General features: G+C 40.4%; 2 long non-coding RNA genes across 7 annotated transcripts in view; one reads left to right on the top strand and one right to left on the bottom strand.

Annotated features, from left to right (window-relative positions):
• The window catches only part of LOC110257213 (uncharacterized), a 149,495-nt gene extending 139,974 nt beyond the window's left edge, over window positions 1–9,521 (top strand). The window contains exons 4-6 of the long non-coding RNA XR_014831405.1: window positions 3,914–3,972; window positions 5,861–5,960; window positions 6,657–9,521. This is a non-coding gene — a long non-coding RNA (uncharacterized LOC110257213). The remainder of the gene's footprint in view (window positions 1–3,913; window positions 3,973–5,860; window positions 5,961–6,656) is intronic.
• The window catches only part of LOC102167681 (uncharacterized), a 310,638-nt gene continuing 293,277 nt past the window's right edge, over window positions 250–17,610 (bottom strand). For 3 of the 6 annotated variants that reach the window (XR_014831399.1, XR_014831403.1, XR_014831401.1), the window contains 3 exons: window positions 12,196–12,252; window positions 6,945–7,153; window positions 2,872–4,771 (listed from right to left, as the gene is read on the bottom strand). This is a non-coding gene — a long non-coding RNA (uncharacterized LOC102167681). Of the gene's footprint in view, window positions 2,556–2,871; window positions 5,269–6,944; window positions 7,154–12,195; window positions 12,253–17,610 lie in introns of those variants that run through there. The other 3 variants (XR_014831400.1, XR_014831404.1, XR_014831402.1) reach the window with 3 other exon arrangements.

Raw genomic sequence — 17,610 nt, 5'->3', positions numbered from 1 at the left:
TGAAATTGGCAAGATTTGCTCAGTCCTGTGACCTCTTGGGCCGGGATAGAGAAATGCCAAACTGATCCAGGACTGAGTAAGAGCAGAGGCCATGGTATCATCTTCAGTAAAGAAGTAGTGGCTTCAGTGGGTCACTGACCCCACACAAACCTCAAGATGAACAAAACAAGAGTGATTTCCTGAGAGCCCAAGGACCTGGTAGACTTTATTTTCCATAGAAAATTTTCATATGTCTGAGAAGGGATCCTATTTTTTTTTTCTTTTGAATGTACACCTTGTGGAGAGATCTCTGCCATATCCTCTCCTTGTTAAATAAAACACCTTGGAGGAAGCTTGGCAGAATCCAAGTTCGAGAACATCTTTTTGGAAGCCAGAATTGGAATTATAAGTCAAAGGAAAGAAACAGTGCTTCTCCAACTTCATTTTCAGGAAGGCATTTGTCTTCATCACTCTCATTTAGACTCTCAGTTTGTGCTTAGGAAAGACAGATGTGTCCTGCAGGTCTCTCCTCCCTCACATGATGAAGGTGGCAGTGCATCATATCTGGCTTGTGAACAAACACGGAATATCAGCCTCCATTTCACAAATACATCCATTCACTTGGAGGATTTTTTTTTTCCTCTGGCTGTGGGAGCAAAATGCCCATTACAGTGTATTCTCCATATCCCCAGGCTTTAATATATCTCAGAGCAGCTCTCCTCAGCATTCCACATTATAAAATCAATCTCTATTTAAGTAAGAAGAGGATATTTATTTCTTAATTTTTTTAATAATGTATTTTGTGATTTGTTATAGCTTCAGTGTTGTATTATTTATTTATTGTGCCTATAGGGTGCACTGCCACTTGGTAATAGAGGAGCTATGGAAACTTGAGACCTAAGCAGAAATGAGTTCAATAATAATGCTACACTCTAGGACTTTATCCAAAATTAACAAAAGAACAAAAGTGCAAGGCAATGATAACCCATCTGACAGCATTTTGGGAGTGTTTGCGAGAGCAACAGTTTTGGAGATTTTAAAGAATGGCAGGAAAGGTAAAATAACGAATGGATTTTTTAAAAATTTAGAATCATTTTGTAAACCTCATAAAACTGGATTTACTATTTCTTTGGGGTGTGTTTGTGTATGTATGTATGTATGCATACTTTTATTTAATGTTTTACTAAGGAAGAAGCTGTCCAGGGATCTGATTGAACTTAAATGTTTCTCCCCATCCTCTTGCATATCATATAAGCAAGAACGGTGATGAACATAGCTTGGGAGAGAAATGCTTTTGCTTTGATTGCAAGGCCTGCTGACAATTTGTTGAAAAAACAGGGAGATCTTCAAATGGAAAAATGGATATTTTTAAAATTCTTATCATTTGTTAAACAGCATAAAATGTGCTTCTTATACTTAATTTTGCCTCCCAAAGTTAAAGTAATAGGAAGTAACTCTATTCTCTTGAAAATTATCTAATGTACTAATGTACCTAGGAATGATGTCATAAAAATTGGGAACATTTAGAGAAAAATCAGGGTTAAATTGACAGGTTTAACTCAAGAAATTTCTACACCTGTGAGACATTACTTAAGCCCTGTTACTAATGACATGATACCAATTAGGACCCATATTCTCCAACAATTTAGATTTCTTTAACTCTCTTATTAATCCTGATATGCATTTCAGGAAAATTATATCATGCTGATGACACCCTTTGACATTAAGCAATAAATAAAGGCAGCAAAGGACAGTTGCCCTTGGTGGAAAGATGCCATCTTTAGTCAGGCAGGCAGTCAGCCAGTCTGTCAACGGCATTTATTGAGTGCATAATGAGAGAGGGTGCCATGAGACAGAGTCAGGGGCGCTGGCCTTGAGGGGCAGCCAGGACAATGATGGAGTCAGAAAAGAAGCAGAGACATGCCCTCGGGAAGCTGGAGCAGCATTGTCTGAGCAAGGGATGGGCCCTTCACTTTCCTGAGCCCCTGCAGCACTGCAGCCCACACACTACTCTTTGGGATTTTTTATCAGGGAGCTCACTGGAGACTCAGTCCTGCAAGGGAAGCAGTCTTAATTTCTCCAAGTCTCAGTCCCTTCAACTGTAAGATGAACCCAAGTGAGTGGTCAAGGTGTGGCAAAGCCAGAGTGGGTGCAGTTCATCCAACTGTGCAGAAGGGCAGGAGGTACTGAAAACTGGCAGGAGAGGGCAGGTGAGCAAAGGAGAGTTTCAGCTACAGCTGTTCAAGGCTCCTTGCCCTTTCAGGCCCATTAAGAAAAGGTCATGTTTCTAATGATGGGCAGAACTATAAAAGTCCTCTTTTTAGGATTTGGTTGAGATGACAAAAGAATCACGATATGCACATTTGGCTCAAGTACATGTTGAGTTCTGTCATATTGGTGTGATTTATGCTAGTGGAAGAAAAAAAATTATGGTTGGATGCCTGTGTAATCTAGTAACTTCTCAGTAGCATAGCAGGGCAGAGCCTGCTGATTCTCCCTTCTGTTTTCTTTCAAGGTGCAGCTTAGGGGTGCTTCTCTTTAATAGACTACAAATCTTCATCCACTTCCTGTGTGTCCTGGAAACAGAACCAACAAAGACAGGGTGGAGCAAAGTCAGTCCCCATTGCCTTGTTGTAGAGAAGGTTCTTCCCGTACACTCTCTCTAACCCCATCCTTGGGCTCCTTGGGAATCACAGCACAGAGGAATGTTAACTGGCCTTTGGGAGTAAACAAGAGTCATGAAGTCTTTAGCTATAGCCATAAGAAGCTATAGAGTTTGGTTTAATGATAAAAGATGGTTGAAAAAGAATATATGTGTGTGTGTATGACTGGGTCATTCTGCTGTACAGTAGAAATTGACACAACACTGTAAATCAACTATAATGGAAAAAATTATTTCAAAAAATTTTTTAAAATTTTAATTAAAAAAAGGAAGATGGTTCAATCTTAACAAAAGCACAAATGGAAATTTTGGTTTTTCTTTTTCATTCAAGTGACTGATTTGGAAGAGGTAGAGTTGGGGCAGAATGACTAGTAAGACAAACTCAGAGTTCCTGTTGTGGCTTAGCAGGTTAAAGACCCAACATTGTTGACGTGAGGATGCAGATTCCATCCCCGCCCTGGCTCAGTGGGTTAAGGATCAGGCATTACCATAAGCTGTGGTACAGGTTGCAGATGTGGCTCGGATCTGGTGTGGCTGTGGCTTTGGCATAGGCAACGGCTGTGGCTCTGATCTGATCCTCGGCCTGGGAATGTCCATATGCCTCAGGTGCCACTGTAAAAAGGAAAAAAAAAAAAAAGACTCAGACTAAGGAAGTCAAGTCATGGCTCACACGTATGGAAAGGGAGGTCATCAAAAGATCGGTATGACATGGTCACCTTTGTCTGCTGGAAGACTTAAATACAGGATGCTCTTTTTGTTTGTTTCCAAATACAGTATTTCCAAATAAATTTCTTCCCAAGTAGATAGGCTTACATTTCAGTATGATTATGATATTTCTTCACTTAACAAATGCATGTGAATCATCTACCATAAGTCAAATAGAACACTGGGTCCTGCGGATTTAAAAAAGACTGTCTAGCCCCTGTCCTGAAGAAGCGCCATCACTGGAGAGAAGCAGTTGTAGAGAAGAGCACAGAACACAGTGTGATAGCCAGGTATGGCAGGGGTGTGGACACGGTCCCATGGCTGTCCAGTGGAGGCCATGTGTACATGGCAAACATGTACACTATTACTCTAGAGCGTTGTGAAACAAAGGGAATGATTTCGTGGCTTGAGGGCCTGTGGAAAATATTCCAGTTTTAAAGTGCGAGGTCTCATGCCTTAGAAGATAGGACAGTCGCTGGGCAGTTTGTGTGGCAGTGGGACGGGACAGGCTTGGAGATGTGGGAAGTGAAGTTCCTCAAAGGCTGACTGTCCATTTTTCCACTGCAGGCCTTCCAACTGAGAATGGAGAAACATTCCTGATTTCACAGGGCACGTGGAATCAGAGGGTAAGCCTAACTTAATCCCTGAATGATAAAAGTTGCCATGGTCACAAGAGGACAGAAAGGTAAACCATTGATCAGAACCCTGAGGGGCCAATAGGAAGGGAATAGATGGGATAATATACAAAGCCTATCCAAGCTTTCAGGGATGAAGTGAATTTTGATCCACTGAACCATGATTTTAATGGATTCAGAAATTTGACTCATTAGAGTAGCCCTATGGATAAAATAAAGGCATTCTCTTTGAAGTAAAAGACAACCTGAATCAAGTCACATTAGTTTCTTGAAAACAGAACATCACTAGAGGCAGTGATAAGCAAAATGAAAGAAGGAACATTGGAGGATCTTAAGTGTTCGTTTTTCTTTGTTTTATAATAGAAAATTTCAAACGTAATCAGAAATAGAGGAGCTAGTATAGTCAATGCTCATGTACTCACCACCAGCTTCAGTAATTTCATGAGTTCATGCCCAAGCATGTTTCATTCATACCACCCCATTTTCCACCTCCATGCCACCCCCACCAGTCCAGGAATTAGGATGGGAATGTTGAATGTGAGTTCAGGACCAGGCATATCAATTAAAAGTGGTAAGAAAGGAGGGATTTGAGCCAATTAGAGGTTTTTCCAGGTGGCACCAAGTGAGGCAGGGACATCTGCATCCCTACAAGTGTTTGTTCCTTTGCCTGCTACCAAGCTTTTTGTTTCTTTTCAGTACCTAGAGCTGGAGATTACAGGAAGTAGAGTACACTTGGAATTGGTGCTTTCTGCTCTTCTTTTCAGGACTGTATCTGAAAAGAAGGTGGGACCTAGGGAGAGAGGAAAGATGGAAAGAGAAAGATAAGACTGAGGAGCCCAGTACAGTAATTAGGCTTGCAAGTGGCCATCCCAGCTGTTGGAAGACTGGGACAACTTGCTGCACTCCCAGCTCCCCCTCCAGCTTTTATTCCCTCCACCCTCCATCAGGAAGGGCTGAACCACTGCCAGTTCCCCAGTAATCCTCAGTGTCTCTCAATTCCAGGTTTTTTCAAATGCTGCCATTCAGCTATGAATGCTACTCCTTCCCTTTTATACCACCTCCATTACAAGGTCCCTTGGTGCCCCAGGTCTGGGTGGAGTGCCCATCCAATGTCCTCCCCAGCTTCTTGCACTCATGCCTACTGGAGCACTTCCCATGTTGTGGAGCTCCCTGTTCTGTCGCTTTTCTTCTCAACAGACTGTGGACTCTATAGGGACAAGACTGTGATGGTTTTGTTGCTGTATCCTCTTGTATATCAAGTTCCAAGCATGCAGGAGTGAAAATAAGCTGAAAATGAAATACGTAGGATATACAATAATGCATATACAAGAGTAAGGGAATGACTTGGGGCTTCCTTGGTGGGAATTAGACAATAGGTGACACTTTTTCTGAGAACAAAAGCCACCTCAAAATTAGGGCACACTGTGTGTGAGCTGAGTTTGAGCCCTCACTAGTCGCTCCGTCATCTGTCTTTTTGCAGTGAACAAACTGCCAAACTGCTACAGACATGGAAGGATTTTTATACCAGTGGTTCTCAACTCTGACCACAAGTCAGAAAAACCTGGTCACTCTTTGAAAATATCCCTGTCCAAGCCCTAGTCTCATAGATTCAATTCATCCTGGGGCATTAGTTTATTTTTAAAGCACACCCCCCTGCCAGGTATCATGCCCTGGGCTAATTACAGCTTTAGACTACCAATATGAACATCTCAAATGAGGCTCTATTGCAGATGAGTGTTTGTATCATATACACATGTGTCAACATGCCAATGGGTCCATATTCCAGCTGCAATGCTAATGCCAATACCAAACACTGGTGCTTCTAGATTAACTGCCAGGAGCCACTGCCTTTAACAAACACCCTTCTCTGGATGTCCAGGTATGCCTCATGACTCATCCCTCCTCTAGAAGGGAGCTAAGAGGCAACTGAACATCCACCCAGGACTGCAACTCAAGATTGTGGAAGCAAGAGTTCTAAAGTAAGTCCTGCTCAAACCTAGCTGTGCAACCTTCAGAAAGCTCCTTTACAATTCCTTGCTTCATCTACCTTGACTATAAAATTAAACTGATGGTATAGACCTGCTTGCCAGAAATGTCATAAGATTTAATGAACAAATAATTGTAAAGTGCTCCATAAATACAAATTGTTGTGAAACTACTAAATAACTTAATTGTGTAAAATTCCATAGAAACTATCCTGTTCCTTTGGGGTTTTTTTTAAATCACTATTTATTTGATTTATGCATGCAAGACAGCGTTTGCCTAAAAACCCTTTCTTACACGTGTATTCCCTTTGATTTATTCTCTTTCACTCTGCCAGCACACAGCCTGACATATGTATAAAGGATTTGCAAGAAAAATCACTTAATGCATAGCATTTCCTTTGTTGTGACTGTCTTATCACGAACTGTTATAGTTGTCACTTATTCTCAGAATTGTTTGTCTAGTTTTCGCTCAGGCTTATAAATACTCACCTTGGACATGGTTTATAGACAGTGTAGGGAAAACAAATACATATGCTGGAATAGTCAACTTAGATTTATTCTTACTTAAGGAAAAAAAGGCTTAAAGTTTTAATGTGTGCTTGATAAGCTATAATTCAGCCTGAAAGATGCAAGCGGTTTATACTTACTCTCCTGGGTAAGCTCGACATTTATGGTTTCAACTCTTCTCAGTACCTCTTCAGTAGGTTATGCCTTTCCCAGAAGGACTGATCTCAAAGCACAATTTCCAAGAATGCTATTACCAGAAAAATGGGGACTTTTAACCAACTATATACTGTAGAAGAGTGGAACATGAGGGTCTCAAGAATTCGAGTGTTTATGAAGTACCACGAATGGGCTCAGCTACTAACACACTTGATGCTGCTCAGAATGCCAGTCCTTTGAAAATCTGTGAAGTAGAAAGTTTGCCCTTGGTGCCCCTAAATCTCTTGACTTCAACCTCCATTCCTGGAATGTTACCTTTCCTATGCCTGAGGAAAGTCATCCAGTTTTACCGGGCGAGGTCTTGGGTATACTCCTTGGAGAAGACTCGAGAGCTTTGTATGAAAGCAGGAAGCCCGTCTCATCACCAGGGATGCAGCAGCTCACTGCGGTTTGGAGTCACCAGACTCAGCTTTGCCTCACTCAGAGGTATGTCACTTCATTTTTCTGAGCCTCATCTTCCTAATCTGTGAGATGAAGATACAAGTGCCCAATAGGATTACCATAGGGACAAATGACATGAGATGTCTAATACAGTGTCAAACACACAAAAGGAATTATTCAAAGGTCTGCTAAATCCAAATTATAAAATGCCCGGGATCTTAACCCACAGAGAAGAGCTACATTAAAATGAAAGCCAGGGTAGTATATTGTAAAGGAAAACGATAAACTTTGGTGTCAGGAGAGCTATATACCCTTCCCTGCCACTACCTCTCTGGGTGACTTTGGGTGAGTTACTTCTTCCACTCATTGTTCCCTAGACTGGAGAATAAAGTTAATGGTGTCCATCTCACAGGGTACCAAGGTACTGTTTAATACTATTAAATAAAATAAGTGAATCCTCAGAGAATTGGAAGGTTCAGTAGAATCAATGACAATGATTTTCATTCATTTTTTTTTTTGGGAAATAACTCTCTAGTTGTCTTTCAACCAGTGATGGATTAGACATTAAAAATAGTGGTGTCCTTACAGAACTTGGAAACCCTTTATTGACTATGAAAAGGGTCTAATGAAAAGACTCTTACTAGTTACTCTTCTGTAGTCCTAAGATACATGGATAAAATACTTTTATACAAGGCTGGTGTTCCTCTCGCTAAGACATTACACAGCAGCACTGATTAAGGCCCTCTGAGTGACTTGCAAGACTTTCATAGCATGTTAATAGCTTAAGTTTCCTTCATGATTACTAATTTCATATGACTTCATGGGATGATTACATATTTATGTATTATTTATTATGCAAATCTAGCATTATACATTATTTAAAGCCATATTAACAGCATGTATTATTTATGATGGAACTGTATTAATATATATTATTTCAAGTAACTTTGGCTAGAGGTTTTTTTTCATCCTGTGGATCACGGCCATTGGAAGTTAGTATTCCATTCAAGAATTAATGCAGCTCTCCTTCTGAGGACAAAGCCATCAAGTTCCCTATCAGCACAACTTTTGCATAGCCATTGTCTATGAAATGACTCTAATATTAAAGGAGAAAGTCTACAGGGCTCTCTGACTGACGGCAGTCATAACTAAAATAGTGCCACTCCTTTGAAAAATTGTGAAATAGCTGGTTTGCCATTGAGATTCCACTGCTTCTGATAGCAACCTTTATTCTCAGAACATTATCTTTTTCATTCTAGAGGAAAATAATCAGATAAATCTGAGAAATTGAGCCATGGTGAAAGTAAATAAGATGTGTTTGGCTGCAAGTCACAGAAATCCTGGAAAACAATGGCTTAAATATTAGGACTGTATATTATCTCACTTAACAGGAAGTCCAAAAGTAGAAGCACCCATGTGGTTCTGTGGTTCAAGGTAGGGGGCAACCTGTCTACAATTCCTCTGTTCTTCCTTCCTGTGTTTGACAGTATCACCCTAGATTGTAGCCACTTAAACGCAAACTTGTTGACACAGATTCAAGTATCAAATCCTCTCTCAAAGTCTTCTAAGAACAATATGAAGGGTAACAGGAAAAGTGCTTTGTTCTATCTCTAGCTCCATTTTTGGTCTAGAAGAAAAACTTTTCCAGAAATCCTTCAGTAGACTGAGTCATATATGCCCACAACTTCACTGACAAAAAGTAGCTGAGATTTTTTTTTTACAACATGAAACAAACTATTATTATCCCTGAGGCTTGGAACATTCATACCCAAACAAAATCAAGGCTCTGTTAGTAAGGAAAAGGGCTGGCAGGTATTAGGTGGATGATCATAAATATATAACAAGAGGTGCCAGGAATTTAATGCATTACTCCTTATGATAAAATTTACATTTAAAAGAGAACTGGGATTCTTTTTAAAAGGACCTAGAAAGAATTTCAATTTGCTGCCAAGATGAAGTAACAGGAACAAGATTTACTCTCCCATTTGAAAACAAACAAACAAAACAAACAGAAAAGCAAACAAAAAAACCAACCTGACAAACCAGAGCAACTAAATGAAACAATGATTTTTAAGTTCCTGCACATCAGGGAAGGAAGATGGTGGGTGCTGAGGGACAAGAAACAAATGATATGAGAAAAATGCTGGAGAAAGACTGTCTGTGTAGAGACATGAAAGGTATAAAGAAAATAAAAACAGAACCTCTAAAATGTCTGAGATGAACATCCACTGTATAATGTTAATGATGCTTTAATCCTAGGTCCCCAAAGGACTGAGGGCGTTTACAGAAAAAGTATTTGAAGAAATAGTGGGCAAAAACATTCCAAATTTGATGAACATTGAGTCCATAGACACAAGAAGGTCAACAAATCCCAAGTACAAAAAAATACTAAAAAAACTACTACAAGGCACATCATAATCAAACTGCTTAAAAGTAGTGATGAAGAGAAAATATTAAAAGTAAATAGGAAAAAGTCATGTACAGGGGAACGAAGATTGTTCACTAGAACTAATGCAAGCAAGAAGACATGTAGCAACATTTTAAACGCTTTGAAGAAAAAACTCTAAATCTTTAATCTTGAATACATAACCCAGCAAAAATTGTTTTTCAAAAATGTAGGCAAAGTGAAGACTTTTCCAGACATACAGAAGCTCAAATAATTCATTACCAGCAGGCCTACATAAACAAGAATGTTAAAATTCTTGAGGCAGAAGTAAAATGATATTAATATGAAAGCAATTAGGAATTCATAGGCTTGGGAAATGGCAACTGAATGGGTAAATATAGACTTTTTCATATTATTTAAATTTCTTAAAAACAAAATTGATTGCTTGAACAAAAATAGTAACAATGTAGTGGGCAACTTATATGTAGAAGTTAAATGTAGAACAGCCATACAATGGGCTGGAAGGGAGAAATGGAAACATACTGTTGAAATACTTTCATAGTGCTATAAAATTGCTATATGTGATTTATTTGAAGGTAGAATGTGATAACTTAAAGATATGTACTTACCATAAGCCCCTGATACCATGCCATGAGGAGACCAATGAATCACTTGGTCACAGCTGAGTAAACTGGACCTCTTCTACCCTACAAGGGGCAACTACTTATTCTGATTGAAATTAGCATATATACTGAATATGGGTTTGCCTGGAGTGTTTGAGCTACCAACACAGGACTGCACAGAACATCACCTTAGGAGAACCACTGTCCCACAAAGGAGATACAGCAGTATTTACATGACCACAGAATTTACTAGTTTTTCATATTCTTCATCTTCCAGAAGCTGCTGGATTTCTGGAACAATTTTTAGATGAGACAGCCAAGGTGCCATTTTGGAGAAGATACCTAAAAGAGGATGTCATCCCCTAGGACACAGTATATACCCAAAGTTAACAGTGTAATGTGTGCCACAAGAACATGTCCAAGAACGTAAAGGTGAGAGGAGCATCACTTCCAGTGAGTTGGGGAATTTCTACTTTTTGTCCCTTCAACTCTAGACTGTAGATCTGAAGACGCTGGTTTCAAATGGAGTGATTATTTCCATCAGAAGACACAATGAAAAGCCTATTAAATTGTAAGCTATTGCTGCTTCCCAGTCACTTTGGGCTCCTTATGTCAAGAAACCAACAGTCAAGGAAAGGAATCACTATCCTGCAGTGGTAATTGACCTAGATCTTCGGGAGCTTGCGCAATGAGAACAGGAAATACTTTAGCACACCAGTGTCCACTGCAAAATCTTGCTCTATTCCTTTGACCGATATTCACAACAAATGAACCCAAGCAGCAGCCATGGCATGCGAAGGGCATGGTGACCAGGATCTCAGAACACTCAGAGATGAGGACTAGGTGGCTCCACCAGCTTACCCACTAAGACCGTCAGAGGTATGGCTAAGAGTGGGTAGAATGGGCAGCAAAGGAGAGAGATGAATACAGCTATAGCTTTGCAAGCAACTGCAGTGGTGGTGGCTGTAGTTCATTCTACTGCCTTAATATTACAACTTTTCCCATGAAGAGAAACAAACCAAAATCTTTAGAACCTATTTCCAGATGGGCTGAATTCCATTTGGGGGGATTCAGGTAGTGAAAATGGAAGACAATATTGATATGCCTCTCAGATCACTTTTTAGGATTAAGGTACTTATTTTTCTAACTGTTGGGAGTGTTGGTTGTTCAAAACTTATAACCACGCCCCTCCTCAGGAATTTCCCTCTATTAAAGGGAGCTACGTTTCCCAAGTTTACATCATTTCCTGGCCTCTATCCAGTACCCAGTTTATGACGTGAGACCCCATTCTCTTTCTTCAACTCATTCAAATATAAAGGGCCATCTCAGCTACAGCATTACTGGTAGGATTAATGGAGGCCTCTGCTGCAACTGCACTACAGTCCAGCTTTTCCCTCTGCTGAAATCTGTTTCCCTCATCCTTCACAGGTGTTTATCCCAAGAGCTCTCCCTGGTAAACCTCCTACATGCAAAGCTAAGAGACTCTATGTTTGTTTTCTAGGGAATCCAATGTATGACAGCCACCATGCTCATACTATCACATAAAGAGGGAAAGTTGCAGACCTGATGTGCTTAACATAAAAGGCAAGGGATGCTGAACATAAAAAAGAAACTGCTAAAACTATTAACTGAGGGCTTTAAAGTACTAGATCAGCCTTGGGTAGAGAGGACTTGAATTATCTTTTAGGCTACCAATTGCATGTACTTGAAAGGCTAGTGGGAAATGTTTAAGTGGGAATCATATTTCAGAAATGGATGGGAAAGTTCTTAGATTTCCCTGTATTACTGGCACAATCCCAGAGCAAAAATGCCTTCAACAAATGTGAAACCAAGCCTCTTTGATCACAAAGCCTCAAGGCATTGGAGGCAGATAAAATGGCACTATGAAATGGCAGGTTTATATTTATATAAAATATAAAATGGCAGATAAAAGGGAGACATCATTAATTCATTAATCAATTTATCTAGATTGGTCTTCTAAGCCATTCCCCAAAAAACCCCTTTTTAAACTCAATTTCCCAAGACATGGATGAACATATATCCCCAATACCAAAACTGTGGGTGGAATCTCTGAAGCCCAGCCCCCTTCCCCATATCACTGTAAGTTCTTGCTTACCTTCTCAGTGACAAAGCATCCAAAATCCAGATGAGCCAAGATGATCTGGACACCTGTCTGGAAGAGCAAAACTTTTGTGGAATTCCAGTTCCCTCATCCAGCTTCCCATTATTCTCTTCCTATTTACTCTGTGTGTCTTAGCCAGTTCTCTTTTTACCCTGGCTTCCTACCCAGTTTTAAAATTTTAACTTTTAATTTAGATTTACAGAGAAGTTGCAAAGATAGAACAGAGTGTTCCTGTCTACTCTTCACTCAGCTTTCCCTAATGTTAACATCTTACATAAGCAAAGGACATTGTCAAAACTAAGAGATTAATATTGGTATAATACTCTTGGCTAAACTACTTTATTTAGATTTCACCAGTTTTTCCACTAATGTCCTTTTCCTGTTCCAGAATCCACTCCAGGACACCACATTACATTTAGTTATGTTTTCTTAGTCTCCTCAGTATACGACCGTTTCTCATTTTTTTCCTTTTTTATGATTTTCCAGTTTAAAGACTACTCTTCAGTGATTTTGTAGTCCTTCAATTTGTGTCTATCTGATGTTTTCTCATGATTCGACTAGAGTGAAGTTTGGGGAAAGAATGCCACAAAGGTGAAGTATCTTCCTCAGATCATCTCAGAAATTACATGATATCAGTATGCTGATGCCAACTGAGTTGCTCACTCCTTACTCTTTTTCCTTTCCATACTCTGTTTTTTGGAAGCAAGTCACTTAAGTCCAGCCCACATTCAGGAGGAGAGGAGTTAAGCTCCACCTCCTAGAAAGGAGTATCTACCTATATTATTTGGAGTTTCTGTAAGCTTTGTTCCTTCTCCCTATTTATTTATCCCATAATTTATTTATATCAGTATTATCTTACAGATATTTATTTTATTCTTTGTGTTATAATCCTCTCAAGGAACTGCTTTGGTACTCACATTGGCCACTGGGACTTCTTTCAAATGAGCTCCTGTGTATTTTTGACATGCAGGTATTTATCGTTGTTTTTTCATTTCTTGATTTTTTGGAGCATTCCCTTAATTACTGGCATTACAAGATGCTCCAGGCTAAGGTCAGCCATTTCTCCATGGATCCCTGGTCCCTTTTATTGGAGAATGGCTGCTAAAAACCAAGATCTGGGTCCTAGATATGCTTGTTGCTGTGCTGGGCTGTCACTGCTTCTAAGGCTCTCAGTGGTCAGAGCCATGAAATATATGAATGTATATAAACCCACACATACAAACATAACTCTCTTTCTGTATATATTGATCAGTGTACATGTTAAAAGAAACATGAATTCATACTGATACCTGACTTCTAACCTAATATCCTGGGGCCATTCTGGCTGTCCCCCTTGTTTATTTGTAACTGGTTTTTCTGACCATGAGAACTGTAACTTATCTATAATTTATGTACTTCTTTGTTTATCCCTAGTGTACATGTATAGAAGTATATAGTATCCATGCTATAGACTGAGCTACCTTCAGGAAGCTAGAATGCCATCACCATGGATTTAAGATGATGGGAATTTCAGGGCCTGTGCAGGGGCCTGGAATCACACTCCACAGATGCCCCTTCCCCAGCGTGCTTTCCTGCTAAGCCTGATCCTGCCACACCCTCTCTTTTTAAGCAACTCTGTGTTTCTGAATAACCCTCCATTCCTGCTACAGGCTATTTTGCCATAGTAGATCCTATGCAACCAACTGGACACAGAGAAGTGCAGCAGCCAGTTCCTTTTCAAAATGTTTGCAAATGGGCTTTAAATAATGAAGACAAACAAGTTAGAAGAAAAATTGGCCTCGCATCCCTCCTGCAGCCCTGGGGAGCCCTCTTGATGGCTCACTACTCTTCAGGAGTGCAGAGCTCAGCGGACAGGCCTGCGATGGACAAGGTGTGGAGGAGAACTGCCTTCTATTGATTTCTGAAACGGACAGGAACTAATGACAGAAGGTGCTTGAGTGCAGGTCTCCTGAGGCTACCCACCAAGAGGAAGGACAAAGGCAGAGCAATTGCCAAAATATTCTCCTTCTATTATCCTCTCCATCCTCAGCCTTTGGCTTCAGCTCTCCTGATATAGAGGAAAGGCCTCATATAGAGGCTTACTGATGAAAGAACAAGAAGCTCAACTGAGGAACAGAGGTCCAGGACTCAGTCAAGGTGGGAGTGGGCATAAAAGAGCTGCTGGAAGGGGTCAGCCTCAGCTGCTCCAAGCTCTCCTTTGATGTCTAAGAGAGGCTGTCCCCTTGATGCCCACTGCATCACAGTCTTTGTCGTGGCCTGTTCTTTCTCACCTTAAAAGGCTCTGAGAGTTTCTGGTGGGGGGGAGGGTATCCCTGGGCCTAGAAGCCTCTAACAGAGCTGATATTCTGTGGATAGGAGCACAAGTGAAGGAGGCCATTGCTTGGTGCAAGACTTGCCTCACTGCTGTCAGCAAAACCTACTGAGAAATCTCTTGCCCTGGAGGAGTGAACTGATGCCCCTTGCATAAATGATGACCTCACTCTGCTCTGTAGTTCTCCATCGTGTCTCTACAGAGGTCGCACAGGGCAACCCATTCAGCAGCTTAGGTGTCAATGCCTGATATAGGCTAAAACTCTTCCTTCTCCCTCCCATCAGGAAAGCAAATTGTTGTTTAAGAGACTGAGAGTTAAATTATTTTAGGTTTAGCTTTGAGTCTAGGCATAGGTATTAAAATCCAGTTATATTCCAACTTTGGTATTTATTTTCTACAATTTGCAAAACAACTTCTGAAAGTGGATTACAAGAGCCTGATTAAGAAGACTGTCCTAGGAAGTGAGCAAACTGTTGGGGTGAAGGGGAAATTCATGTGTGTAAAAGATTGTAAAAAAGAATTTTTCTACTTTCTTTTCCTTTCCACCCTCACTTACAGTCTTTGCTCTAGATCTGCCTCTCCAAAAATACAGAAAGGCCAGGCAAAAGACAAAGGGGAATCTTTGCTTCAGACCTGGAAAAAATACAAATATAGGGTGCCTTAAAAAGTTAGAAATAAGGTGTTGAAGAAAATCCTAAGTCTTTAAGTATGTCACTTCACTGAATATTCTGTCACATAACTTGCCTGCATAATATTTTTGGAATCTTTGTGGAGAGAATGGAGAAACAGCTGTTAGCATCCTTTCTAAAAAGTTTCACATGGAATTATCTAGTATCTACCTACACTAATTATGGTGATATTTTCACTAGGTTCTACCTAGAGAAGATGTTGTCCCAAACCAAGCAGGCAGCATCCCTTTGGGAGATAGATATTTATGTACATTAGGTGGATTTTGAGACTTCAAACATCTGAAAATAATGCAGAATATTTAAATGGTCTCACTATTTGGTAGCAGAATGACTCAGACTCAAATAAAAAAATAGTCAAGTAGAAAAATCCAGATGGGCCTGAAAGGAGTGATGGAAGGAATCTGGCTGCTAATCATCCCTAATTCACCTCCTACTCCTTCTGGAGCAAAAAAGAGTCTGAAGCTCTAATTGTACTGTGAATGAAAAAAACTCTGGAAATAAAATTAGCATGACTCAGAGCAGAGCAATCTGGAAGGCTGGGCTGGCCTGGACGTTCCACAGGTTGACCCTCTTAACAGCAGGAGAGAGGAAGCTGCCCATGGTTCCTGGTGATGGAGGTTTGGGTGGAGAAAGATCAACAGAATGGAAGCCTCACAGACAAGCAGAAAGAGTCACGACACACAGGAGGGGTTGGACCTGGTAGCGCAGAGGATGGCCTAAACTCAAGTGGACAGCCCAGCATTGGGGCACAGGTACCAGAGACTGGAAAATAGTCAGAAGTCATGGAGTAAGCAGAGTTAGACTACACTGTATTTACACAAACACACACTCTTACACATATGCACACACTTTAAGGCCCTTGAGAACAGAATGTCTTTCTCCCCAGCACTTTACAACCCTGATAGGCAGTAGTAGGTGCTCAGTGAGGGCTTTGGAAGCTGAAAGTGTGGAAGTGAGTTAGGTCACATGGGTAACTGCACCTGGGAAAGCAAAGATGCAGCCATTAGGTCAGGCAAAACGGTCTGTCAGTCTAAGCTGGCTTTGGGGGATAAGCTAGGAATCAGAAGGAACAGAAGCACTGCAGGCAGCAGTAGGATTAAAAATCTTAGCAGCTGGTCGAGGCAGCTGAGATGAAGCTCTGTCAATAAAGAGATCTCAAAGTTTCAGCAAGAGGCACTGTATAGCACTGAGTGGAAAGTTACAGGGCTGGAGTAAGGGTTCCTGTGCTTGTATGTCTATCTGTGCTTACTGAGACTGTGAGACCACTTACTAATTCTCCCAATGCTCAATTTCCTCATCTTTAAAATGAGAAAATAATACTACTACTTAGCCCAAAGCATTGTTGTGAGCATTTAGCATAGAAAAGTTACTGTATGTTAAGTGTTTACAGCAATGCCTGGAATATAGTAAGTATTCAATAAATATGAGTAATCACTACTACTGATTATCCTCCTCCATTCAGAAAGTTACTGTGTGCTTTGTACAACTGCAGAATTAGTCCCAGGACTCAGACTGTCCAGCACTCCATTGGGAACATAAGCTGACCTACCCCCCACAACTGTCTGTTCTTCACTTTGCTGCTTTCATACTTCAGGACATCACCTTCTTTTTTTTGCATGGACCACTGCAGCAGTTTCTCTCTCTGTTTTTGTCTTGGCCTTATCCAGTCAAAAGTTATCTCTTTAAAATGCAGATGTAATCAACCCATCTCACTTGTCTGCCTCATATCCCTTATGAGTTCTCTTTGTCCTCAGGATTCTTTAGGTTTCTTTACTTAAAAAGGATAAGAGAGCACCTTGGAGAAATAACTGATTCTGGGACCGGGGCAGGAAGTTTATAAGAAGAACCTGGAACATCTTTTAGTGCCAGAACGTAAGTACTTACTCAAGCAATGAAAAGTCCTACAATGGTGGAAGTATATCAAAGAGACAAAGGAACCAACTTAAAAGAGCTCCCAATGGCCAAAGCTGGAATAATCTGAACAAAAAATAAGTTAAATAGCATTGTATTTTAACTCTAAGTATAAAATAAATATCCATGAGTTCATATTAATGTAAGTAAATGACAGAATACATACATGGTGGAGAAGAGAAATTTCCCCTACAGAAGAATTCCAAAAATTTAGTGCTTCACCCTTGAGGAGGAAGCATAACTCCCCACTTCTTAGTGTGGGCTGTGCATGGTGACTTCCGTCCAAAGTAAGGGAGAAAATGAGTGACTTTATAGAGGAGAAACCTGACAAACCCCATATCTCCTTAGGTGATCAAGGTCAACCTCAACAATGTAACTCTTAAGTGATAAAGCTCATATGTTAATAGAATGTAACTTTGATACAATGTGATAAGAATCATACTTCCTCTGAGGTCTTCCTCCCACAACTTGTAACTCCAGTCTATTCATGAGAAAAAC

The sequence above is a fragment of the Sus scrofa genome, chromosome 16 (assembly GCF_054392235.1).
Source record: "Sus scrofa isolate SSC_HxYL_T2T_F1_AM1 chromosome 16, Sscrofa_HxYL_maternal_Yorkshire_Landrace_v2.0, whole genome shotgun sequence".
Lineage (NCBI taxonomy): Eukaryota > Metazoa > Chordata > Mammalia > Artiodactyla > Suidae > Sus > Sus scrofa.
The sequence above is the reverse complement of the archived record's forward strand: the minus strand, read 5'-3'. Positions and strand labels throughout refer to the sequence as shown.